At 39.0% G+C, this 25580-nt stretch overlaps 1 protein-coding gene across 11 annotated transcripts in view; it reads left to right on the plus strand.

Annotated features, from left to right (window-relative positions):
• KHDRBS2 (KH RNA binding domain containing, signal transduction associated 2) overlaps nt 1-25580 on the plus strand; it is a 356318-nt gene that overhangs the window by 20929 nt on the left and 309809 nt on the right. The gene's annotated exons all lie outside the window — the stretch shown is intronic.

Raw genomic sequence — 25580 nt, forward strand, 5'->3', positions numbered from 1 at the left:
GGGTCTGTGTTTTCATCAACCTGCATTTTTGTTCCCCAGGCCTGGGGCCCAGCAGTGTTGGTGAAGACAGAGGTGAAGACAGTGTTGAGAACCTTTTGCCTTTTCAGCATTGTTGGTGACTAATTCAGCTCTCCTGCTTAACAGAGGACCATTGTTTTCCTTCTGTTTCTGCTTAATGTTTATATACCTGAAGAACCCAGGACACTTGTTTTTGACATCTCTGGCCAATTTCTATTTGAGCTGAGCTTTTCACTTCTCTAACTGCATCTCTGCACCCCTGTCAATGCTTTTGTAGTATTCAATAGGTATTGTTCTCTTTCCCATCTCTGGCACACTTCTCTCTTGGTTTTGAGCAGACTCACAGGCTCACAGTTAAGCCAAGGGGATCCTTTGGTCTGCCTACTTCCCTTGCCTTTAAACGGGATGAACTGCTTTTCACAGAATCATAGAATCATAGAATAGTAAGGGTTGGAAAGGACCTTAAGATCATCTAGTTCTAACCCCCATGCCATGGGCAGGGACACCTCGCCCTAAACCATGTGGCCCAAGGCTCTGTCCAACCTGGCCTTGAACACAGCCAGGGATGGAGCATCCACAACCTCCCTGGGCAGCCCATTCCAGTGCTTCACCACCCTCACTCTAAAGAACTTCTTCCTTATATCTAATCTAAACTTCCCCTGTTTAAGTTTGAACCCATTACCCCTTGTCCTGCCACTAGGGTCCCTAAGGAAGAGTCCCTCCCCAGCATCCTTGTAGGCCCCCTTCAGATACTGGAAGGCTGCTATGAGGTCTCCACGCAGCCTTCTCTTCTCCAGGCTGAAGAACCCCAACTCTCTCAGCCTGTCTTCATACGGGAGGTGCTCCAGCCCTCTGATCATCCTCGTGGCCCCCCTCTGGACTCGCTCCAACAGCTCCATGTCCTTTTTATGTTGAGGACACCAGAATTGTATGCAGTACTCCAAGTGGGGTCTCACAAGAGCAGAGTAGAGGGGCAGGATCACCTCCTTTGACCTGCTGGTCGCGCTTCTTTTGATGCAGCCCAGGATACGGTTGGCTTTCTGGGCTGCAAGCGCACACTGCCAGCTCATGTTAAGCTTCTTGTCAACCCACACTCCCAAGTCCTTCTCTGCAGGGCTGCTCTGAATCTCTTCTCCGCCCAACCTGTAGCAGTGCCTGGGATTGCCCCGTCCCACGTGTAGGACCTTACACTTGGCTTGGTTAAACTTCATGAAGTTGGCATTGGCCCACCTCACAAGTGTGTCAAGGTCCCTCTGGATGGCATCCCTTCCCTTCAGTGTATCAACCGAACCACACAGCTTGGTGTCCTCAGCAAACTTGCTGAGGGCGCACTCAATCCCACTTTCCATGTCGCCGACAAAGATGTTGAACAGGACCGGTCCCAACACCGATCCCTGAGGGACACCACTCATTACTGTTTTCCAGCTGGACATTGAGCCATTTACCACAACTCTTTGCGTGCGGCCATCGAGCCAGTTCTTTATCCACCGAGTTATCCATCTATCAAATTGATGTCTCTCCAATTTAGAGACAAGGATGTCGTGGGGGACAGTGTCGAACGCTTTGCACAAGTCCAGGTAGATGATGTCAACTGCTCTGCCCCTGTCCATCAGTTCTGTGGCTCCATCATAGAAGGCCACCAAATTGGTCAGGCAGGATTTCCCCTTAGTGAAGCCATGTTGGCTGTCACCAACCACCTCATTGTTTTTCATGTGCCTTAGCATGCTTTGCAGGAGAAACTGCTCCAAGATTTTGCCAGGCACAGAGGTGAGGCTGACTGGTCTGTAGTTTCCTGGGTCTTCTGCCTTTCCCTTCTTGAAAATGGAGGTTATATTACCCTTCTTCCAGTCATTGGGAACTTCACCTGACTGCCATGATTTTTCAAATATGATGGACAGTGGTTTAGCAACTTCGTTCGCCAGCTCCTTCAGGACCTGCGGATGGATTTCATCAGGTCCCGTGGACTTGTGCACGTTCAGGTTCTTAAGATGGTCTCGAACCTGATCCTCTCCTACAGTGGGCCTAAGGTCTTCATTCTCACAGCCCCTGCATCTGCTTTCCAAGACTTGGGTGGTGTGGTCAGAGCATTTGCTAGTGAAGACTGAGGCAAAGAAGTCATTAAGAACCTCAGCCTTCTCCAAATCTGTGGTAGCCAGTTCTCTCGATAGCTTCTGGAGAGGGCCCACGTTGTCCCTAGTCTGTCTTTTATTTGCTACGTATCTATAGAATCCTTTCCTGTTATCTTTCACATCCCTTCCCAAACTTAATTGTAGCTGGGCCTTAGCTTTCCTAACCTGGTCCCTAGCTTCCCGGGCAATGCTCCTATATTCTTCCCAGGCTGCCTGTCCTCGCTTCCACCTTCTATAAGCTTCTTTTTTCCCCTCTAAGTTTCCTCAGCAGCTCCATGTCCATCCATGGAGGTCTCCTGGCCCTCCTGCTGCACTTTCTTCTAGTCGGGATGCAACTTTCGTGCTTCCAGGAGAGCGTTCTTGAAAATCTCCCAGTACTCACTATGTGCTTTATCTTCCATGGAAGCTTTGCATGGAATCCTTCCCTCAGTAGATACCAGTGAAACAAGTGTTTTGAAGAACTGTTTTTTTTTTTTTGTGGAATTAAGAATAAACAATAAGCAAAAGACGGCAGAACATCAGCCCTTGAAATAGTAGGAAGGTATAGAAGATTTACAGGAAATATAGTTGCACAAGGAACAGGCAGATCAAAATGGCATGCCCTCTAATAAAATTCTGTTATTGCAGTACTGTGAAGCTGTTTCTTTTCTGTTTCACAGCAAATGTTAAATAGGAGTGTGGAGGAATGTTGGGCAGCTGAGTGTTGGATTTAGCAAGCAACACAAAAGGAAGGCAAGGGAAATGAAAGCAGAAAAATTGTAATGCCACTCTGGGTCAACAAATTGGGGATTAAATTCCAAGGGAGCAGTGCACCATTGTATGCACTGCAAAGAGCCTGTTCATTACATGTGGGATGAAGAGTGGACTACTCCTGGATGTCTGTAGACCAAGTAAAGCATTACTGCCTCTAACACATTTAGGACACTCATACTAATATTGATGGATGGATGGATGCAGAAAGTTAATAGTGTAAGCTTTACCAAGAGCCATAGCACTGAGTGACTAGCTGTTTTTCCTTCTCAGATAATGAACGATGCAGCAGAATTGAGGAGCACCCAGTTTGCTGACTCCACATTGTGAATGCCTCCTTAGCGGGCTTCTGCTGTCCTCCAGCATATATTTTTTTTGCTTAGAATATCAGTGTTGTTGAATTCTATTCGTTTGATACTGGAACTCTGTCTCCAGGTTCAGCAAGGCTAAATGTTAACCTAGTGCAAAAACTTGAAAAATGGTTTCATATTAAAACTAATGCAGGTTGGAGTTGCATTAATCTCTAGTGATGACCGTATTTGCCAACTGTGTGCCTGTTCCTGTTAAGAGTATTAGCATTCAATATCTTGTTATTTTTTTCCTGACAATATCTTGACTGTATGCTGGAGTTCTTCCCTGCAGGAAGGAGGACAGCATTTCATCTCTAGAGTTTTATTTAAAAAAATGTATTATGTCTTTTAAGGCACGATGGGCTGCAGGCAGTATTTAAATTGACACTTGCCAATTCACGTTTTGCTAATCATTTATGCACTTAGGTCAGATAATAAAATTGCTACTGGAAATTCTTACAACCAGCAAAGGAAATCAAATGCAATTATCTCAATGACACCAATAAATATGGGCTCCTTAACCTGAGCTTTTAAAGGATGGCTATAAGCCCATATTCATAGCAGTCTAAAAGGTAATGCATTTTGAGTAAGTCAAATTGTCTTCTACATTTTACATACTGTGGTAGTAAAGCTTTGTTTGCTCTTCAGTCTGAAAAGTCCCAATCAGAACATCTCTAAGTCCACCAAGATAGTGGGAAACTATAATTTGGAGATTAAATTATAAGGAATTAGGAGGAAAAATAGGATTTGAAATGATGAAACTTCTAAATTTTTATACTGTATTCTTTCAAATGTAAGTGTGGTACTGAAAGCTTGATAGGTCTGAGTATCTTCTGGGCATGCAATTTCAGCTTTAAACTGTATGTTATTGACAGAACCCTTATGCAAGTAAACAAAAATTATTCCTAGCTCTTGCTGTGCATTTTATCTCATTTTTAGTATGTTCTAAGTTCGGTTTTGTTAAACTGCTCCTTTGTTTTTACCAATTGAAAATAGTATCTATCCAGGCTCAATAGAGGAAATGTATTTTGACATCTTCCCAGACATGCCACTGAAAGCATGACATATCATAACCCTTCTAGAGGACTGGTGCAAGAGTGATTTTTATATTCAGTAGAAATGAACACTCTTCATCTTAAAGATTCTTGGTTTTAAAAGCTGGATAATTTTCAAATGTCTTTCAAAGTTTGAAATTGACAGGCAGCTCCTGGACAGTGGTGCAGACAGAGAACTGCTGTATGTGGAGCATAAAGTACAACTTTAGTTGGTGGTGTTTGCATGAGCTTTGTGCCATGTCTTACCTATATGAGCTTAGTAGAAATTCCATGAGGTTCAACCAGTACAAAAACTTATGATTTGTACAAGTAGTCGGTAACTCAAAACTATTCGAAGATCTTTCACTTTTTATTATTTTTTTTAAAGATAATTTTACTGTGTTAATCATCTAATAAAGCACTTTAACAAAGGCTGAAATAAAAAAGGAACTCATTAGCTTTGGGTTTCTTGATGTCATTTGTCACTATCTTTAATGTCCCTTTTTGCCAGTCAGAAATGTGCTTACTGGTATTTCCTTAAATTTCAGCTTAATCTAAAAGTGTGGCTTGCCTTATGGTGCCAAGAATTTTAGCAAGTGAATAGCACCATTTCTAAGACACACTACTAGTAAATCTAGATTTCTTCCCTAAGGACAAAAATATACCTATGAATTCTGGAGGGTTGATAATTGTATTCTTTTAAGGTACCAGCTTTCATATATTTTAAACCACCTTTTTTAATGCATCTATTTTACAGTGTAAAATGGGGGAATAAGAAAAATCGTAATATTGAACATAGATGAATATTCATTTTAGATGATTTTTCTACCCAAATACAGCTACTTAAAAAAAATACCATTTGTTTGAAATTTTGAGAATTAAATTCACAATGCGCTTACATTCTGAATTAAAATGAAAACAAATTTGCTGCTCTGCAGATGCTGTTAGCCCCATGCTACCTCCACAACTTCCTTCTCCAGTGTTGACCCTGTACAGTTTATATTCATTTCAATGAATGATCAGTGGTTGAGGAACTGAGTCACATGTCTATTTGAGATATATTTCTGTCTTGTACTTCTATTGAGGTCAGCAAATGAGAATGCTTCACGTGTCTTTGCAACTCCTGTCAAATAGACTCTCTTTTGGCAATGTTAAGCAAAGATATCTCAAGCAGTCAAGAAACTTGGAAGACCATCTTCATTTAGAAGAAAGAAATAGGTTCACAGACAACCGCAAACAGAAATCAATCCTTGCTAGCAAGATGTTTTCTTTGTTTCTCACCACAACCTGAAAAAAAAAAAATAGTTTGTGGAATACTGAATGTGTTGAGCCACAGTAGTTATGATGAGTCATAAAATATAATAAACCCAACCCGATTAGTTAAAACAGATACTTCCATCTGGTCTGCCTGCTTCCCAACATTGACTTTTCCTCCCTATTTCTATCTCTGTTTCTAAAGCTTTACTACCTTATGTAGGCATTCAGTTTTGCACTGCTTTGAACACAGGATGGGGCCGTCAGTGTGCATTCTCCACATGGTCAACTCTTGCTGTTTCTCCTATGTTTAATGTTTTTTTCTAAAGCAAATTAATTATTTCCTTTTTCACTTTAATTTTCTGGAGATAGTGTGGGAATACTAAAGTATGTACACACATAAATGTATTTTTATATATGTCTATATGGAAAAAAACCAATGGAGAAACAGTAGCTAGCTAAACAGCTCCTAAAAAGCCCACAGTAAATCAGTTCTGTGTAAAGATAACATAACAGATGTCATAATCTGTGGTAGTGGACAGTCACCAGCAAAAAAATGCAGAATCTGCTCCCAATAAGCACTAGCATCTTGGCATAACTATGCAGATATTGTAGCTTTTTGCTCCTAAACAATTCCTCCTCAGTAGTGTCATATATATTAGCTTGTTTGGAGGTAAACCTTCCAGCTTCTCTTCCATGCTGCTTCAGCTCATTCTCCCCTAGCTAGCGTTATAAAGAATGACTGCCAGAGAAGGCAACTATTCCCTAATCTGCTGGCATCTTCAGGGGCATTTTGCCTCTTCTCTGAGCCACCTGCTCATGTCAGTAGGCCAGTAAGAAAAAGAGATAGAAAGAGAAAGAGAGAGAGAAAGGAAGAGAAAGAGAAAGAAAGAGGAAGGAAGGAAGGAAGGAAGGGGGTCGGGGGGGGGGGGAACAAAAACCAAAAGCAAAGCTGGAGTTCTACCTCTAAGTGCAATGTGTACCTCAGCCCATCAAGTATTTGGAGAAAATAAGGTCTGAGCATGACCTTAATGTTTTCTAACAAGGAATCAATCCCAGTTTTAAACCTGATACTTGAATTACACCTTCGAAAACTGCCATGAGACTGTACTGAACAAACAGCTTTGTGAGAGTATGTTTTGACATGGGTGGTCTTATTTGCAATACAGTAGTTTAAAATGAGCTATTTGTATATATGTTTTCCATTTTGTTTTAAATAATTCCCTAATCTTTTAGAAAATATTTGTCTTCCATGTTATGGGAGATGGTATAGGTGATACCACTGTATATATATAGTATATACCACTGTATATATATAGTGTATATATGTGTGTATATCTATACATACGCACACATATAATACAGCTTTCTAGTTGTATACTTTGTTTCTCTTCCATTTTCCGTGATTCTCTAAAGCGAGGGTCCAAATTATTATTTCATAAAACATCCGATTGAATAATATGTTATTTACCTCTATAGAAGTACCCATATGAAGTAAAGCAGAAGTGAATTAGTTCTGGGTAATGTTTCTCTAAACAGCTTTATGAACTAAGTTATAAATGCCACAGGACAGAGACTTTGCCTGTTATTATATGTCTATGAAGTGTCACATACTTTAGAGCATTATGCAAATTTTAAATACTCTGAACCAAACCATTTATGAAAACGGAGAACTGGTAGAGCATGCTGTATTTCTTAACCAGTAATTGTTGCAGAAGACGGCAGCATCACTACTGTGATACTGTCCTTATGAGAGCAGGTAGGAGATAGTGAGCTATGGTCCAAGAGGTTTCTTGAGAATGTCAAGTAAACTGAAGATTATAATTAAAGACAGAATAGTACATTTGTGTAGTATGATTGGATGAAAGTATCAGAGTTCCTCTAGGGAAGATTGTGTTTTTTCTGCCTGTTAGAACTCTTCAGGGGAGAGAGGAAAAAAAAAAAGTAGGTAAAGTACATAAAGGTTACCTGTCAGACATAATGTTCTAGGATTTTCACAAAGTCTTTGATAAGATTCTTCTTAGTAGGCTGCAAAGAAAATGAATTGTGACAGGGGAAGGAACCATAACTTGGGTACGGTAAAAAAAAAATGATTATGCTGAAAACAGTCATGGAAGTAGTCTGTTTCTGAAACAACAGCAGAACCAAAGATAGTGAACATTACTGATTCTGATGAAGGGGCCTGCACAAGATCAAAAATTGCCCGATATGTGTAACTTCTGATTAGGAACAGCTGTTCAGAATTTATGAAACTCCAGATTATAAAAATGCACCTACATTTGGGTAACCAGTTTAATGGTTAAGGCTTTTTGAACAGGCTATAATTTGCTGTGAATATTTAGTGCAGGATGAAGTACTAAGGGACCAAATGTGTTTATACAACTGAGTGCTAGCAGCAAATAATTATAATATATATTGTCAGAATGTTTTACTTAAGGATGAGGTATGAAAATATATTCTACCAGAAGCAATTGGTGCATTTAGTCATTCTACTTTAAAGAAACAGTGAAGTACAGAATGTGGTTAACCATGACGTGACTGACTTCGAATGAATTATGAAAAAGCAACTTTTATTTTACAGGAAGGTTAAAGAATTATAGCACAGTTCAGGTTGGAAGGGGCCTTGAAAGATTATCTAGTGTAACCTTCCATGGGAAAGGGAGCCTATATGGGATGAGCAGCCTGTCCAATCACATCTCAAAACTTCAACTGGTGGGGACGCTACAATGTCCCTGGAAGGTTGTTCCAGTGTTTGAAGATATACTTTAGTGAGGTATTCTGGAGAATTCATTTGCATCTTTTTACCCTATAAAAAAAAAAAAAAAAAAAAAAAAAACAAACCAAAAAAAAAAACCAAACAAAAAAAAAAAAACCACAAACAAGCAGACAGTTGTAAAATTAAGGAGTGCATTAAAAACCTATGAAATGAAATAATTATGCACTATAGTCATCCTGTGAAACTAATTAACTCTACAGGGCATTTAATCAAACGCTGAGGCTTGACTTTCATTTTCTGTAAGTACTGCATAACCTAGCAATAAATAAATTGAGATGGCTCTCCACTGCAGAGTGGCTTATGTATTTTTAAATCTGTGTAAAGTTGGTGGGGAAAAAATGCTATCAGATCAGGAAAATAGTATTTTACTTTTTCTTTTCTCAGGTGGAAATGACCAGGTTAATGATTGACGGAAGGTCAGATGACATCTGTTTACAAGTTTGAGTAGGGACTTCTAAATTGGTAGTCTTTCAGCATATTGTAACTTTTGAGAAGCATTGGGCTTAGTTAGTCATTTCGCTGGGAACAATTGGATGCTGGAATGCTCCTAAAATAAAATCTGTCATGTTTACCTTGTCTTTGTAGGTCAGGAAATGATCCTGGTCATTTTGTAATCCAGAAGTCCCACATCGTTATTGCAAAGGAACATACAGAGATGGTTATTTCCCTATACATATATATATATATATATAAAAAATAATAACGTGAGGTCTAATGCCTAACTGAATTCATGTAGTTTGAGTGCACTGTTGGGGATTTTTGTGGAACATACTGATGATGTAACACCTAATGAGCATGTGCACTGGATCATGTTTCCCTGGTGTACTTGCAGAGTTATGAGGCTTGGATGAAGGATCTGAAACCTCCTCACTTTAAAGTGAACCGGAATGCATCTCTGCTTGGGAACCTGTGTAGGATGTGGAAAAGTGATGAGGGAATCAAAGAGTGCCTATTCTTCTGTAGTCCCCTTCCCATTCTTCCTGCCATGCACAAAGGCTCTATCAATAGTAGTAAATGAAATGGGACTAAGACTTGGGCACAAGGACTGGCATTTTTGCCCACTCTGTTAAATTGGTGGGATATTCCCATGCAGCTGGAATTCTCTCAGACAAGACCTGGGCATGGTTTAGAGTTTAGCACAAGCTAAGCGTTATTTGGGATAGGCATTTGCCTTGGTTAGGATAGTTTAGGTGAACAGATGCAAGTGGTGTGTAACGGCTGGTCTCTGGGCCAGAGAAGGGTTGTTACCCCTACTGTATTTAATTATTAGGTGTAAACTGAGATGTTGATTATGTCAAATCCCTTTAATTTGTCCTTTCTGCTGCCTGTCAGGTTTGTACAGCTCTGCATCATGAGACTACGTACCTCACTGTATGCTTTCCCTCTCCATTCTTCACAGAACAGCTTTCATGTTACAGTTTCTGCTTTTGCTCTAGAGTGCATTTTAGGTGATTCTTTCCACCCTATTTCCCTAAGCTTCCATGTTTGCCGCTCCCTTCTTAAAACCTCAGTTATTCTAATCTATTTAATAAATGATTCAGAACTGCTACAGTTTGAAAGAATGATTTAACAAGCAAAGCATGTGATCTTTTTTTTTTTTCCCCTCTAGCTTCCTCATTTTTTCCTCTCTTTCTTTACATGCACACACTCCAAAATGGTTTTATTTTTGCTGTATTTTAGGTTCTAATTTCTTCAGGCAAGAAGCATCTGTGCCTTGTTCTGGACCATTTCATGAGTAATGGGAAATGGTTATAGGAACATCTTGCTTTTCAGAAGCTTCTGCTAATCTTTCTAAAGACATAATGCTACTGACGGCCAGAGTTGTCCATCCATGTTATTTGTAACTACAATTTGCTAAGGTCAGTTTTGTGTTGGAAGCAAATAACAGAGAAACAGGATGTTAGAGAAGAGCTTCAGATGGTAGAATAGGATAGACTATTTCAGTTGGAAGGGACCTACAATGATAATCTAGTCCAACTGCCTGCAAGGTACTACATGCAAAAAAAGTCTTGCTGTTTCCAATTTAATCTTCCTCAAAAAATACTGAAGTTCTTTGTTGCAGAAAAATAAAAAAGGTTGAAAATACTGGAGAAGAAAATAAATTACATCTTCAGAATCAGTTAAGTCATAAAGTAGGATGCTTGTTTCCACTGACTACCTGCAAACCATTAACACATACTAAAAGGCACTCTCAAACTTCCTTGCAGACAGTGGCTGAAGGGAAAGCCACTTGGTGAGAAAGCCATTGGTGTTACTGCAGTGGCTGTAGAATACACACACAAAAGGAGAGTGAAGAAGCCTCACCCTTTTACCCTGTTTGGGTTTCCAGGGTTGTAAACACACTGTGATTGTGTAATCTCAGTGTTTGCACATCAAAGGAATGGTCCAGAAGCTTTGGAGTTTGTTTGCTTAAAGCTGCTGATGTTGTATTGGAGATTCAAAATCAATTTAATTGATGGCAATATATGTAAGATACAGTGCTGTCCACAGCATTTTCTTTTTAGCAGTGCTTGTCCAGGTGCCAGAAAGGCTGGGATACAGGATTTAAAGCAGTCAAGGGCCTCTGAAATATAAACAAATCAGGAGAATACACATGGCAACACAAGGGAGCAGAAAATACACTAAACTTAGCTATTGAAATATATGCTTTTTTTCTTTTCTTAATCTTTTTAGGTCTGTTGAAATGTACATGCATAACATATGTATTTACATAAGTAATTTTCAATATTGCATCTGCCCCTGTTAAAAGATTCTTAAAAATAATTCAATCTAAAGTCAGTTTGGGGCTCACCACCAGCAACTGCTCAGTTCTGAAGCTAATTTCTATCAGTTCTTGGGTTGGTCAAGTTATTCATGTGAAGTCAAACCGAATGCCCAGCGTTTGGTATCTTGTACCATTTAAAAAAGTCATCCCAAAAGCACGGATTTCTGAAAATATTGTTAACCATTTTTGTTTACATGGAAGTTTGTTAAATATGGTTATAAAATAGTCTTAAACACTCAGAATTGGAAAAATGCAGCCTAACTCTGTGTGTTTATGTTTCTACAGATGTAATTATATTGTCCTGTACACTCTGCTGCTTGGTAATATTATTTATGCCAAGATGTGTATAGCATCTGGAAGACTAAGCATGGTGTCGGTACTTACATCTGTCTGAACTGACTAGAATACTGACAACTCTGTATACAAACTGCTCCCAGCATGTTTAGGGAGAGCGATGCACTTTTTGGATGTCTGTGCTGCCTGTGGTAATGGATCCAGAGAAGTGCTGGGATTGCTGAACAGCTGTTGAGGTGTTCTTGTCCTGGCAGTGCATGGATGTAGTGTCCATACATCCTTCTCTGCATGGTTACCAGTTCCTACATTCACTTCGGAGCCAAAGTCATGCTCAAGGGAAACTTTCTGATTTGAAATTAATTGCTAGGGCACCCTGAGTAGACTGAGGACTGAAGCTTTGAATAAAATTTTCTTTATTACAGTACCTGAAAGATAGAACAGGAAGTCCTAAGAACTGTCAAATAATTTGAACAGGCTGCTGTAAAAGCTCTCAATAACATATTTTGCTCTGAGAAAACAAAAAAGTTAATTGGAAATAGATTTTGCCAAGGACAGCTAATTCTGTAGTTAACATACACTTTCTTTAAGATGAAAAAATAGATATTTAAAAGGTTTTATTTTGAACTGTAAATATATTTGTGTTTGTTTTCTATAATCACTGTGAACTTGCCAGTTTCTTGGGGTAGGGATGGGAAGGAGATTATTTCAATTGCAGCGTGTTACTAAAATTAAGAACAAGCATCTTTTAGAAGTCTTGCATAGATTGGCCAATCTGTCTTTTAGTATATTAAAACAGATGGATGCTGATAGTTTTTGTTCAACTCAAGGTAATGGACTAGAAAAAAAAACATAGTACATTGTATCATGATTGATGATTGAAAAATACATGAAGAGGTATTTCCCACCTGTCAAAATGCCTGTCAGACAATCAGCTAGCTTGGATGTTTCTCAACCTGCTTGAAGTCTGACTGTGCCCTGTATCTGTTGCTCATGTGGAGTGGTCGGCCTCTCTCTTTCAAGAACAGTAAAAGTGGTGCAGACAGATAACTCAAGTTCTGTGCTACCACAGTCCTGTTAAAACTTCATGAATATAGGCTACTAAGGAATGGCTGTGCAGGTATTCTGCAGCATTAAGCTGGCCTCGGGGACACCCTGCTGCTAGAAATATGTTTTCCCTTAGAAGAAAATGGTGTGGTGTTTCTGTGTTGTGCAAAGGTAAAGTAAGTTTGCTTTTTTTTCTCGAAGTCGAACAGGGAAATGTATTGGTTTTGCCTCTTCTGCTACAAAGACTATGAAGACTGTATTAAAACTGCTTTCTCTGAGCATATGAAACACAGTTCAAAGTGCTGGAAGGGTATAGGCTTAACTGGGAAGAGTTCATCTTATCCTCAATACAGCTTCAGTTTCTAGCCCCAGAAACAGAGAAGAAATTTCTGAATCTAATGGTACCCATCTAAGGACTGGAGCTGAGGTGCCATCTTTGTGTACATCATATTGTATTCAAAGGGGATGTAGTTCTCTAATGTAATTTGAGAATGAAAAATGAACTGAACTTGCCATGCTCTCAGAGACATACTATTGCTTTAGAGTGTGCTTAGGAGGACTTAGAAGGACTGCAATATACCATAAGATTAATTGAAATGCTAGGAAACTGAATGGGAATTTATCATGGGTATTAATATCCCAAAGTAAATATTACTAATCAAAAGCTTCAGCTTGATTATGAGGACTTTCTAGATGAGATAATTTTGAAACCCCGAGCAGAAATCAGGCTGAAAATAGTAATGTTGGAAAGACATCTTTCTTCTGAAGTACTACATTTCTTTTGTGATATATGAAGTAAAATATATATTTTTTTTAAATCCGTAAAATATTTAAATAAATTGTTAAAACTTTTTTAGTAACTGACAACTCAGAGGTAACTAACAGACCATTGTTTTCATCAAACAGAACCATGCCACTAGATCCGTGTGCCCCCTTCACCTCTCCTCTTCCCCCCCCTTATGTTTAAAATGGCCATTTCCTACTGAGTTCAGTGTCCAAATGCTGCCTGCCTCTAGTTGGGGTAACCAATCCTCTATTACTGTTCTCTCACAACTGCACTTTTAAACCAGTATTTCTTTACGTTTTGTTGACACAAGATGTGTTTAACCTGTTTGGTTTGTTTTTCTTCCCCCCCCCCCCCCCTTCTGGATAGTAAGGCCTGGTAATAATTTAGGCTTAAAAAGCCTACCAGCATAATACTGTCACATGCTGGGACAATCTGCAAAGTAGGGATGACACACTGACATTCTGCATTGCAGAATTAGTTGTTTGGGATGGTACTCTTCTTGGTATATGTAACATTTGGGTGCAGTTTAGTTCTTTCAGAAGGCACCTGCATTTATATAGCTACATGCAAGATGAGCTGTACGCTCTTATTACAGTTGATACAGATCTAGTTAGTGTCATCTGTGAAATGGGGAGAATTTGAGCTGAATTCTACTTCAATAAGCTGAGCTATTTTGTTGGCTTTATTCTTTCTATTTGTAAGATATCTCAGATGGGATTGTTCATTTATCTGAACATGATCCTTTGCTATTTGAGATGTCCTGTGCCATCGAAGACATCAGCAGATCTGACAGCTACAGGTATGACACAGGTCCTGTGGGAGACCTGTACCCTTACAGAGTGGCAGCTGGGGGCTAGAGAGGGGTATCTGGCATATCGGGTAGTAGCAGTAAATTACAAAATATAGGTAACTGGATCAAATCTGTACACTTTCATTTTAAGCTTTATTTCATATAAAATCTACTTTAAAACCTATATTATGACACGTATTAAAATTTTTGAAATAGTTTCAAATTTCAACATTTGAATGTTGAATAATAAACAAAAATTTGTTTCAAAAATTATCCTCTATACTTGTTAATAGTATGTGTGAATGTAAGGAAGTGTGAATTTTTCTTTTTTAAAACATACAATATGTGACTTGAGTTCCTATTTGATATTGACGCACCTGATAACCAGTAAGTATTAAGTGAGAAACTAGCAGGAAAGGAAACAGTGGAAAAAAGAAAATTCCCATGATAAACAGCTTCAAATGAATTAAGATAGCACTGTCTGCAGTATTGTTTCTGAAGCAGTTACTCATGTGGATCTATCCGGGCTGGCATGTTTTATTATTCCTGGGGCTGGCAGCCCAGGAACTGAGGGGATCCTAAACCTTAAGTTGACATCTCTGGTAAACAGAAGAGTTGGTGTATGAAAACGGTCAAAGTAACTGGCTTGCATAAAAAGAGTGCATTGGCAGGACAGGGTGGCTGTCCTTACAGCAATAGTTAACTCCCTTAACCTGTTTGTGAGAAGTTTAAGAAAAGAATCATGCATTGAAGTGTGTTTTTGCCCTATTTTTTCGGTCTTTGCTTCCTGGATGTTCAGTGTTTGGGTAGAATACTATTTTCTCCTTTTTATAGATACCTTCTGGTGAAGGTTGTATTTGGGTCACAAATAAAACTGTTAACTAGTAATTTTATTAATTAGTCAAATAATTAAAATTATCTTTAGAAAAAGCAGATTGATGGCACTATGAAGCAGTTAAGTGCAGGATAACCACAAGCCTTTTAACATTGAAGTATAAGAGCAAAATGATCTAACTTTGGCTGCTTTTGTGGTCTAGTAGATGAACTTGAATTTCTTTGTTGGAATATTTGTTTTTTAAAATGCTGTATAGAACTAAGTGTGTTCATGCATGTATTCAAACTGTGCATAATAATATCTGTTTTATTAAGTTTCATTATTGGAGTCTGAAAGTTTTGAAATTGGCCATCAAAGAGTGATGGGACCATCTGTAGTGCTAGACTGAAGCTTTATAATTATGATCTACTTTGAAGTCTTGTGGAAAAAAGTGAGGTTCAGTGCTGAAACAAATGCATCAACTGGGCACTCTAGCCATATGGTCTCTGCAGCTTTGTTAAACCCACTACTAAAATGTCACTACTCAGTTCTGACCAGTAACATATATGTAACTGTTGCTTAATAATGACTCTCAGACCTTCAGCACAGAGAAGACTTAGTATTGTATAAGTGGGTTTAAAAGTGGTTGATTTGTGCCATATTGGCATGATTTCTGACTTTAAACTTCAGAAGTACATGGAGAACTTTAGTGGACCTCATCATGGCAAGAACCTTACACTTCGTCACCAACATTTAGAGAAATACTTGAAATACTCAACAATGCATTATGTTTAAACATTCAATTTTACAGCAGTCTTTAAAGAGATCATAACTGTTATGCTTATTACTAGTTATGTTATAAATATGTCCAAAAATAGGTGAAAGCTGCCCTTCCTTTTTGGAACATTTCTGCTAGTTCAAATGATAACAGAAGGAAAATCTTATTTAACATTCTCTTCTGCTAGTTCCTGGCTTATGTTTCAAAAGTGTGTGTTCATCTAAAATAACTTTTCAAATGTGTTTGCTTCCTCCCTCTCTCCCTTCCTCCCGTATAAGAGCCATTGAGATCATAGGGGGAAGGGAGGAGTCTAGCCATAGTTGTGATGGCTTTCATACAGGGGGAAAAAAAGGACACTATGCTGAATAAATCTCCTGAAACTTATCACTAAACGTAGTGTGGCATAATGTGTAGTTTGTCTTATACTTTAGTCTTTCTTTTATATTGATCAGTCTGGGTGTCAACTTCATTGAACAGTCGAATTTAAAGGTAGCAGCAATTGAGAAATATTTGAAAGTGCTTACTGGAGAACAAAGAGGGAGGGTTAGTGGTGGGAAATTACGATGCAAAGATTGGAATGACAGAGGAGGGAAGAGGTCGAAGAGAAGGGTTTTTGGTCACATGAAGTTTGGAGAAGAGGCTGGAAGGAAGTGGTATGCCAAATAAAGAGCAGGAGGAAACCCTGTGCCTGGGAAGCTGTCGGAACAGTGAGTCTTGCACAGGGTGTTTCAATGTCAGTTTTAAGTGATGCCTCTTTCTTCGTTCCTCCGCAAGGTTCATTCGCATGTTCTGGTATCAAAACACAAGTACTGACTGCAAACAGTTTGGTCTCAGTTTTCTTCATGATTTTCAGTGTGTTACCACCAAATTTCTGAAGTTGCTCAATGTAAAATAAAAATGTATGTGTACAAAGTAGTTCAGGTCTTAATCTCATTTAAATTAGTGGGAAGACAGGAGGACGTAAACATTTGAAGATGCCTTCTCATAGCATCCATGAGGTTTGCACAGGGTGAAACAAAAACCATATCAAAAAGGGCTATGGAGAAGCACAGAATGATTACAGTCAATTTAGTATTCTGATAATCGTGGACAGGTATTTCCTTTGTCATTGATTTAATATAAAGAGGTATTAAGCTTTTTAATAATGTTTTTAAAGTAGCCGTGGATAAGCCTTACTGAAATTCATAGCTTGATCTAATTATTTTTTTAATTAAAAATTAGAATGGAGATTAAATTCAGATTTTAAATTCTGCAGGCAAAACAGTTAAGGAGTCTAAATTAAATCTCATTGCTACTTGGACAACAAAAAGAGGCCTATTCTGTTCATAAGATGTTGCTTATATTTTGAGCTCTTTTTGACCCTAGCTTTCATATACTCTGAAATCCACAGAAACACTAGAAAGGCAGAGATTCATGAAAAATCACCATGCTTCATCTGCCATTCTGTTGTTATGGGGCTGAGAGCCAACAGAGTTGGAAAGATGATGTTTTAATGGAGATTGAGTTATGGAAATCTTTTTTTGTCTTTCTGTTTGATGTCAAACAATAGGCCAGAAAACCTTTGGGCAGGCTTTTATCTCAAGATACAGGGAATTTTTTTCGGCCCTTGTCTTTGCTAATTGCTGCTTGTTTTGGTAATTTTTCCTAATGGCATCAAAAGATCATAGTAATGAATGTAGGACAGTCTTTACAGAAGTGTATGTCCATACTAAAATTTGTTAGAGTGACAGATAATACAAATGGATTATATTCCAGTAAATAAAATGCTATTGTAATTGGTGAATGTTTAATAGTGATCAGGATAGAAGTCAAAATTGCTTTACAAACATGTATTAGTGAACTTCTTAGGGATTAAGAAGTTTATTCTTATTTACTTCATAAGGGAAAGCATTCATGAGTTCCTCAAAGACTGAACCAGTCATTGACTTCAGGTAAAGGTTCTCAGCATCTGCTTATGTTAACTGACCTTTCTAAAAGGTGGATACTGCATACTACTGAGACCTATTGCTTGTTGTTGCAAGTGTATCAATATATGTAATTCAGTGTTTCCACATACCTCTAAATATACCATAATTTTTTCTTTAGAGTTATTAATACCCCCAATATACTGAAATAGTGGTCAGATTTAACTTCAGTATGTTGCACAAGACTGCTTTATATTATTTAAATCTCTTAAATCCTATTAGTGCCAAGAGGAAATGCCTCAGAGCCAGTTTGGTTTTCGGTGCAAGCAAAATGCAGGCATCCTACTCAGAACAAATTACCCTGTGAATGTTTATCATTGTAAAGATCAATTACAAGAAAGATGTAATTTTTCAGAGTTTATGGGAGAGAATGGGAAGGAACTGAGCTAGTCATAAGATGAGAGCAATTGCTTATCTGTCTTTCTAAGAGTTACTGCTTTGGGAGAAATATTAGTGGCTTGGTTATAGAACCTTCAGAATTAATAGTAGAATTAAAGAAATTATAATAACTGTTGTCGGATTTTTTTTTTTTTTTTGTGGTGTTGGTTTTTTTTGGGTTTTTTTTTGGGGGGTTTTTTTTTTTTTTTTTTTTTTTTTTGAGAAAAGATTGTTCCCTAAATATTACACTGAAAGCATCCTGATGTTATTCACTTTGCTGTTCTCTTGTGACCTACATAGAGAACCAGTATTATTACAAGCACATTTATCTGTATACTAAGAATATCAGACCTTAAATCAGTTAATGAAACTAGTAGTATAACATGAATGGCACCACGAAATGTACACGAACATTGAGTTTGTCCTTCTGACATCTTCTTAATTCATCTGAACTTAAACATTGAAATTGGTTGCATTCTCAGACCAGTAATGCTGTTAACACATTAACATAACTTCCTCCCAGAAGGAAATGGGAGAACGGGCTACCCCTGGTTTGGAGAAGACTGAGGTTCTCAATGACTTCTTTGCCTCAGTCTTCACTGGCAAGTGCTGTGACTACGCTGCCCAAGTTTTGGAAGGCAAATGCGGGGACTGTGAGAATAAGCACCTTAGTCCAACTATAGGAGAGGATCAGATTAAAGATCATCTTAAGAACCTGAACGTGCACGAGTCCATGGGACCTGATGAAATCCATCCGCAGGTCCTTGAAGGAGCTGGCGAATGAAGTTACTAAACCACTGTCCATCATATTTGAAAAATCGTGGCAGTCAGGTGAAGTTCCTGATGACTGGAAGAAGGGTAAGATAACCTCCATTTTCAAGAAGCGGAAGGCGGAAGACCCGGGGAACTACAGACCAGTCAGTCTCACCTCTGTGCCTGGCAAAATCTTGGAGCAGTTTCTCCTGCAAAGCATGCTAAGGCACATGAAAAACAACGAGGTGGTTGGTGGCAGCCAACATGGCTTCACTAAGGGGAAATCCTGCCTGACCAATTTGGTGGCCTTCTATGATGGAGCCACGGAAGTGATGGACAGGGGCAGAGCAGTTGACGTCATCTACCTGGACTTGTGCAAAGCGTTTGACACTGTCCCCCACGACATCCTTGTCTCTAAATTGGAGAGACATCAATTTGATAGATGGACCACTCAGTGGATAAAGAACTGGCTCAATGGCCGCATGCAGAGAGTTGTGGTCAATGCCTCAATGTGCAATTGGAGACCAGTAACGAGTGGTGTCCGTCAGGGATCGGTGTTGGGACTGGTCCTGTTCAACATCTTTGTGAGTGACATGGACATTAGGATTGAGTGCACCCTCAGCAAGTTTGCTGATGATACTAAGATATGTGATTGGTTAAGTTGATACACTGGAGGGAAGGGATGCCATCCAGAGGGACCGTGACATGCTTGAGAGGTGGGCCAGTGCCAACCTCATGAAGTTTAACCAAGCCAGGTCCAAGGTCCTACACGTGGGTCGGGGCAATCCCAGGCGCAGCTACAGGTTGGGTGGAGAAGAGATTCAGAGCAGCCCTGCAGAGAAGGACTTGGGGGTGTCGGTTGATGAGAAACTGTACATGAGCCGGCAGTGCATGCTCGCAGCCCAGAAAGCCAACCGTATCCTGGGCTGCATCAAAAGAAGCGTGACCAGCAGGTCAAAGGAGGTGATCCTGCCCCTCTACTCTGCTCCCATGAGACCCCACTTGGAGTATTGTGTACAGTTCTGGTGTCCTCAACATAAAAAGGACATGGAGCTGTTGGAGCAAGTCCAGAGGAGGGCCATGAGGATGATAAGGGGGCTGGAGCACCTCCCGTATGGAGACAGGCTGAGAGAGTTGGGGCTCTTCAGCCTGGAGAAGAGAAGGCTGCGTGGAGACCTCATAGCAGCCTTCCAGTATCTGAAGGGGGCCTATAAGGATGCCAGAGAGGGACTCTTCATCAGGGACTATAGCAATAGGACAAGGCTTCAAACTTAAACAGGGGAAGTTCAGGTTAGATTTAAGGAAGAAGTTTTCTACAGTGAGGGTGGTGAGGCACTGGAATGGGTTGCCCAAAGAAGTGGTAAATGCTCCATCCCTGGCAGTGTTCAAGGCCAGGTTGGACAGAGCCTTGGACCACGTGGTTTAGGACAAGGTGTCCCTGCCCATGGCAGGGGGGTTGGAACTAGATGATCTTAAGGTCCTTTCCAACCCTAACTATTCTGTGATTCTATGATTGTAAGACTCTTCTATTTCCATGGGACTTTGGCATCTAAATGTAGGATTGTGCATTCTTGTCTTCAATGAGAAGGAGAAACAGGGTAGAATGGGAACAGAGAGAAGGGGGACTTGAAGTTTCAGGCCTTTTTCTTCATTTCAGATGGGAGGAGGGGAAGGAGACACATCAAAGTACATTGCAACAGGAGAGGTTTAGATGGATATTAGAAAAAAAATTCTTCACTGAAAGGGTTGTCAAGCATTGGAACAGGCTGCTCAGGGCAGGGATTGAGTCGCCATCCCTGGAGGTATTTAAATGTTGTGTAGATGTGACACTTAGGTACATGGTTTAGCGGTGGACTTGGCAGTCTTAGGTTAACAGTTTTACTTGGTGATCTTAAAGGTCTTTTCTAACCTAAATGATTCTGTGATTAGGGCAACTTACTTTTGTTTCCATATCCTTAATTGCAGGTATCTTACCCCTTTAGGCTTTATGTTTTAAAAGATATTGATGTCAGTAGTTATAGCTGTATCATTTGCTGTGCCGTCATCAACCTGTCTTGCATTGTGCGTTTTGTGAAATACGTATCAATTACCATTCGTTCAGAAGACTTACAGCATTCCCTTCCTCAACCTCAGTGATACTCATTTTGCACACTCTTTAATACTCCTGCTGGTGGTGTTTAGAAGGATCGAGAATGCAGGGGTGCTCTAGTACAACAGTTGATGCATGCAGTAGTTGCAGTGGCCTGGGTTTTGACTGTTATTCCTACATGTGTTGTGTGAGTTGTTTGGCCTCTACTGCCAAATTTACCTTAAGTAAGACTGACTGCTTATGCTGAAGGCTTTTTCTGTCAAAAGAATCACAAGGATATCTTTTATCTTAATCACAAGGATATCTTTTAACCACAAGGATCTTTTTAATGCGACAGCAGGATGCTTATGTTTGAGTTAAGTGTGGATAGTATATCATTGAGCTATCATCTAACATTCCTTGCAAACTTGAAGTAAAATAAACGTACAGAAAACTAAGGGTAGATTTGGGAGTAACTTGTTTGGAACAACTTTTGTTGCCAGCTGTGCGTTAGAACAATTTAAAAATAAAATATATATATATTTTTTTCCCCTCACTTTATTGAATATGTTGCAGTTTTTATAGAAATTTCATTCTGTGCCCTAGCTCTAGCTGACTTGCACATTCTCAGAGGAGAGGTGTTAAAAAGACGGTGCCTACCAGGTCTGTATTGGTTTTTGGATAATTTTAGATTGATTATTGCCAGAGGAACTGCTTAAATTAAAGCTACATTTATTTAAACTTCAAAATTACCTGTGTATAGTCTATAATACAGTACTTCTAGTATATACAGTATATACACTAGTTCTAGTAATAATATAGTTCTAGTAATACAATCGATTTTTCCTGTTACAAGAAGAAATACAAGGTTTGTTTTTTATTTTGACATTTGATGACATGAATTTGAGGTACCTGGATGTCTAATGTACAGGGAATCTAATTTAATAATTTAAAATACAGGGTGAATAGCTCCCTATGTGGCATGATTATGTAGCTCCATCTAAGAGAGCTATCTAGTCCTTATCTTTACTCTCTTTACTATCTATCTCTTTGCTTTTTCTTTTATATTCATTATAGTGGTGGGGTTTTTTAGTAAAAAGCTTTTGAGAAAGAAAAAAATACTAGCTTTCAGGATACTTAGAAAGGTTTCACCATTTTTACTCTTCCCTGAAATACATTTCATACCATAGTCTTTGTGTAATCACCATAAGCAGTCCATGCAGTTGATCAAACTGTGAAGGAACAGTAGCACTACTTTTAGAATGAAACTGTATAATGCCATGCAGTGGCTTCAGCAGAAGACATTAAGAAACACCTTCTGCTCTTCCAAAGTAGCCTCTTCTCAGAAATAGTAGATGTATATTTGTATTCCTTCATACTGAAGAGGAAGTTGATCAATGGATGATGCTGTCTGCCTGAATACCTCTTAAGTCCCAAATGGCAATTAAGTTCACCTCCTTTCCTAGCACTGCTGCATTGTAGCATGGGATGCTTCCCTGCTGTGTCTGAAAGTTTTCTGCCTATGCTACTGCACTCATCCATAAATAGTCAGGAAAATTACATTAAAGATGGCTATCACTCCTATCATACCCAAAATTACATCCTGTGGGGGGTGCATGTGTTTAACATTAGTTGTTGGTTGCTCAGTAGGGAGCAGTGGGCACTGAAATTAAGTGGATCAGATTCTGTCTTGCTCTAGGCAGAATATGAATAGAAAAAGAGGGTTGCCTCCCTTGTGTGGACTGCACATCTTTGCAAGTGTTCCATTGCACGTGCTGCTTTCCACTGACTAGAGAGGAGCCTTAGATGCCTATTCTAGGATGCTCACTTCCAGACCTTCTTACCCAAAGTTTAGACAAAGCAAGGCAGCGTACATTTAAACAAGTGGATCCTATTCCATGATTCCCATATCTTATGCAAGTTCTGTAATTATTGAGATGTTGAACTAGAACAGTAATTGCTTTTACTTCAGATACTTTCTTTTGCCTATCTAGCCTTCAGCAACTATGAAGAGTTAATCCTCACACATATATTAGTCTCAGTTTTGAAATGTGTAGATCTTTGACTTATTACGTAGTTAGTAAGTGCTTTAATGTCTTCAGAGTTAAAGTCTACTACTTTCTTCAGGGTGGACAGCATAAGAAATGTTGAATTCTGGGCATTACTTTGTAGTAGTTTTGCATTCGTAATAGTGCAGGAATTAGTAAAGCTGCTAATGCCTGCAGAGCCAAGGGGAGAGCACTGTTCTAGGTTTGGCAATAGCATTATTGGAGCCTAAAACACTTTACTAGGCTACTTTGCTGTCTAACACAGCCAGAGAGTGCTGCATAGTTATTGTTACACTTCATATGATGAAGTACAAAATAATAACAACCATGGAAAATATAGAAAAATAAATACTGCCTTTAGATTTTTGTGAGAAAAAAATAACTTCTAAATCTCTCATAACTGTATTGCTGTTAGTTGTTTATGCTTAAATCCGTTTGCCTTTATTAATTTTCCATAACCACTTTATATTTATTAGTTGTGCACAGTGAGAAATACTTTTGTTTCTTGATTGCCTTTCTTCCTCTGTTACTTATGCTGCTCCTCAGGAAGGAATAATATTAGATTCACTATTATTTTTGTTTGTTGTAAATACACAGTTATGGTTTTTAAAGAAATGCTGAGAAGCTTCCAGGATACTTAAGTTGTTACAAGGTAAGCACTGGAGATAATTCAGCAGGAGGTGCCTGTGGGCAGAAATGGAGGGGCAGCCAGGGCTCAGGAGCCAGTTCCCTGACACAGGGTGTTGCTTTGGAAGGTTTGGGAGGCACTATTACTTCAGCATTTTAAGCTGTTGAAGTTACTTTGCCTCTCTAAATGAGTGCTCAAAGATACTGTTTTATTCTTCAGTTTGTTTTTACTGAATTCTTAGATGTTTCAGATTTCTACCAAGTTCTGCCTTTTTTCCCTATGGAAAAGCTGACTTCTATCTTCATACATGTTAATGTTTCAAGTTGATATTTCTCAAGTGTATTTTTTTTATGAATGTGTTTTATCAAAGATATGTAAACCAGTGTTAACTTATTTCCAGTCCAAGGATGGTTCGTGCAATATATCACATTACAACAAGCCCCATGCAAATTTTGGCTAAATAAAAATGTCTTGGCAGCATAGATTAGTAAAAATAGGTTGAATTACAGAAAAATAACGCTCTTTGGAAAGTCACATCCTCTATATTGCCATGCCCTAAACTGACTCAGCTATGTTGTTGCACAACCTGTTTCCCTGGATGCTGTATGACACTGCTGATTTTGGGAAACATTTATCCTCCAGTGGTAGCCTTTTTGCAGATACCTTTTCTGTAGTTTAAACTACTGTCATTTCTTCATTTGGTTATTCCTTCTTGGCTCTGTGTCTTTGATTCCTTACGTTCAGCCCCCTCAGTGCAGCTTAGAGAGCAGTTTAGTAAATTAACTCTGCAATCACTGGGTGCGTACTGGTCAGTTTAGTAGTCAGCTTTTCCAGCTTTATATGGGATAATGGTTATGTACTCTCTCTAGGTATCGTACTCTCTGACTGTGAACTCATTAAAAAGATGGTTGGACATGTGTATTTTTGTTTGAATATCTGCTGATGAAAATGTTCTATTGCAAGCATCAGTCAAAAATTACGTGGATTAGAGACACTCTTGGGAGGATTTTATGTCCATAAAATAAATTGGTACTTCATGAGATACATAATCTTTATCCCTGAAGTTTTAAGTAATTTCAAATGAATTTCCGATTAATTGCAGAATGATGAAATTCCAGTGTGGTGTAGATAAAAATGAACTTGACAGCATCCTTGAAAATTCAGTTCAGTACTGTTCCTGATCACTGAGAGCTCAAATGCTTTTTAACTAATGAGAATCTCAACAGGAGCTGGTGCAGTAGGGATGTGGGTGTGTACATCTGCAGGAGTGGCAGCAGGGAGAGGAAAGAATATGCAGAATGGGAACAGCATAGGTTTTTCATTATCCAGATGACCCTAACAAAATGAGAATATTTAGTTGTTACAAATTAGAAGACAGGAAATGGCCATCACCTCATAAATTACTTCGTACCTCTCCCATATGTCCCTTTTTGATGCTTAGCCTTAAACTGGCACTGCACACATTGACATGGTCAGGGGATAGCCAGGGAAGCAGCAGTGCGAGCTCCTGTGTAGGTGCTGGGTACTCCCTGCTGCAGTGGGTTGTCACTGGCCTGGTAGCTACTTCAGCTCCAGTTAGCTGTGGTGCCAGCCTTGGTGTTAGCATGTGTACTTTTTGTGCCCTCTGAAAGAGGGAAACTACTCTTGAAAGGATTTTATTGAGGGCTACAAAGTTGTGGAGGTTGGGTTGTCTATGCAATAAAAACTGACCCAACTTCTGACCATCATGTAGTGAACTCTTCATGTCCATCATTTTAAGTTTTGCCACATTATTCCACTGTTGTAACAGTGGCATGCTCTTTCAAACATCTAAAAGCAATTATTTGGAATTTCTTTTTATTTCTTCCATGCAGCGTTCCATCATGTGTTTTAACACTTGTCATTTTGTTCTCAGTCTCCAGGAGGAAGTACAAAGATTCTTTCCTATTTACATAATTTCATGTGGGTAATCAAAACCAATGCACCCTGTAGGAGGATCCAAGAATTAGAATTTATTGTTGCTCTAATTAATGCTTTAACAATCTAATAAAAATATAACAACCACATATTTTTAGTCTGGCTGTAACAATGCTAATGCATTCAAAAGAATAAAATTTCTATTGAGATTCATTAGTAATATGATGAAATCAATATCTGCAAATACCTGTTCCTCTCTTCCG

Source organism: Strigops habroptila, chromosome 6, assembly GCF_004027225.2.
Source record: "Strigops habroptila isolate Jane chromosome 6, bStrHab1.2.pri, whole genome shotgun sequence".
NCBI classification, from domain to species: domain Eukaryota; kingdom Metazoa; phylum Chordata; class Aves; order Psittaciformes; family Psittacidae; genus Strigops; species Strigops habroptila.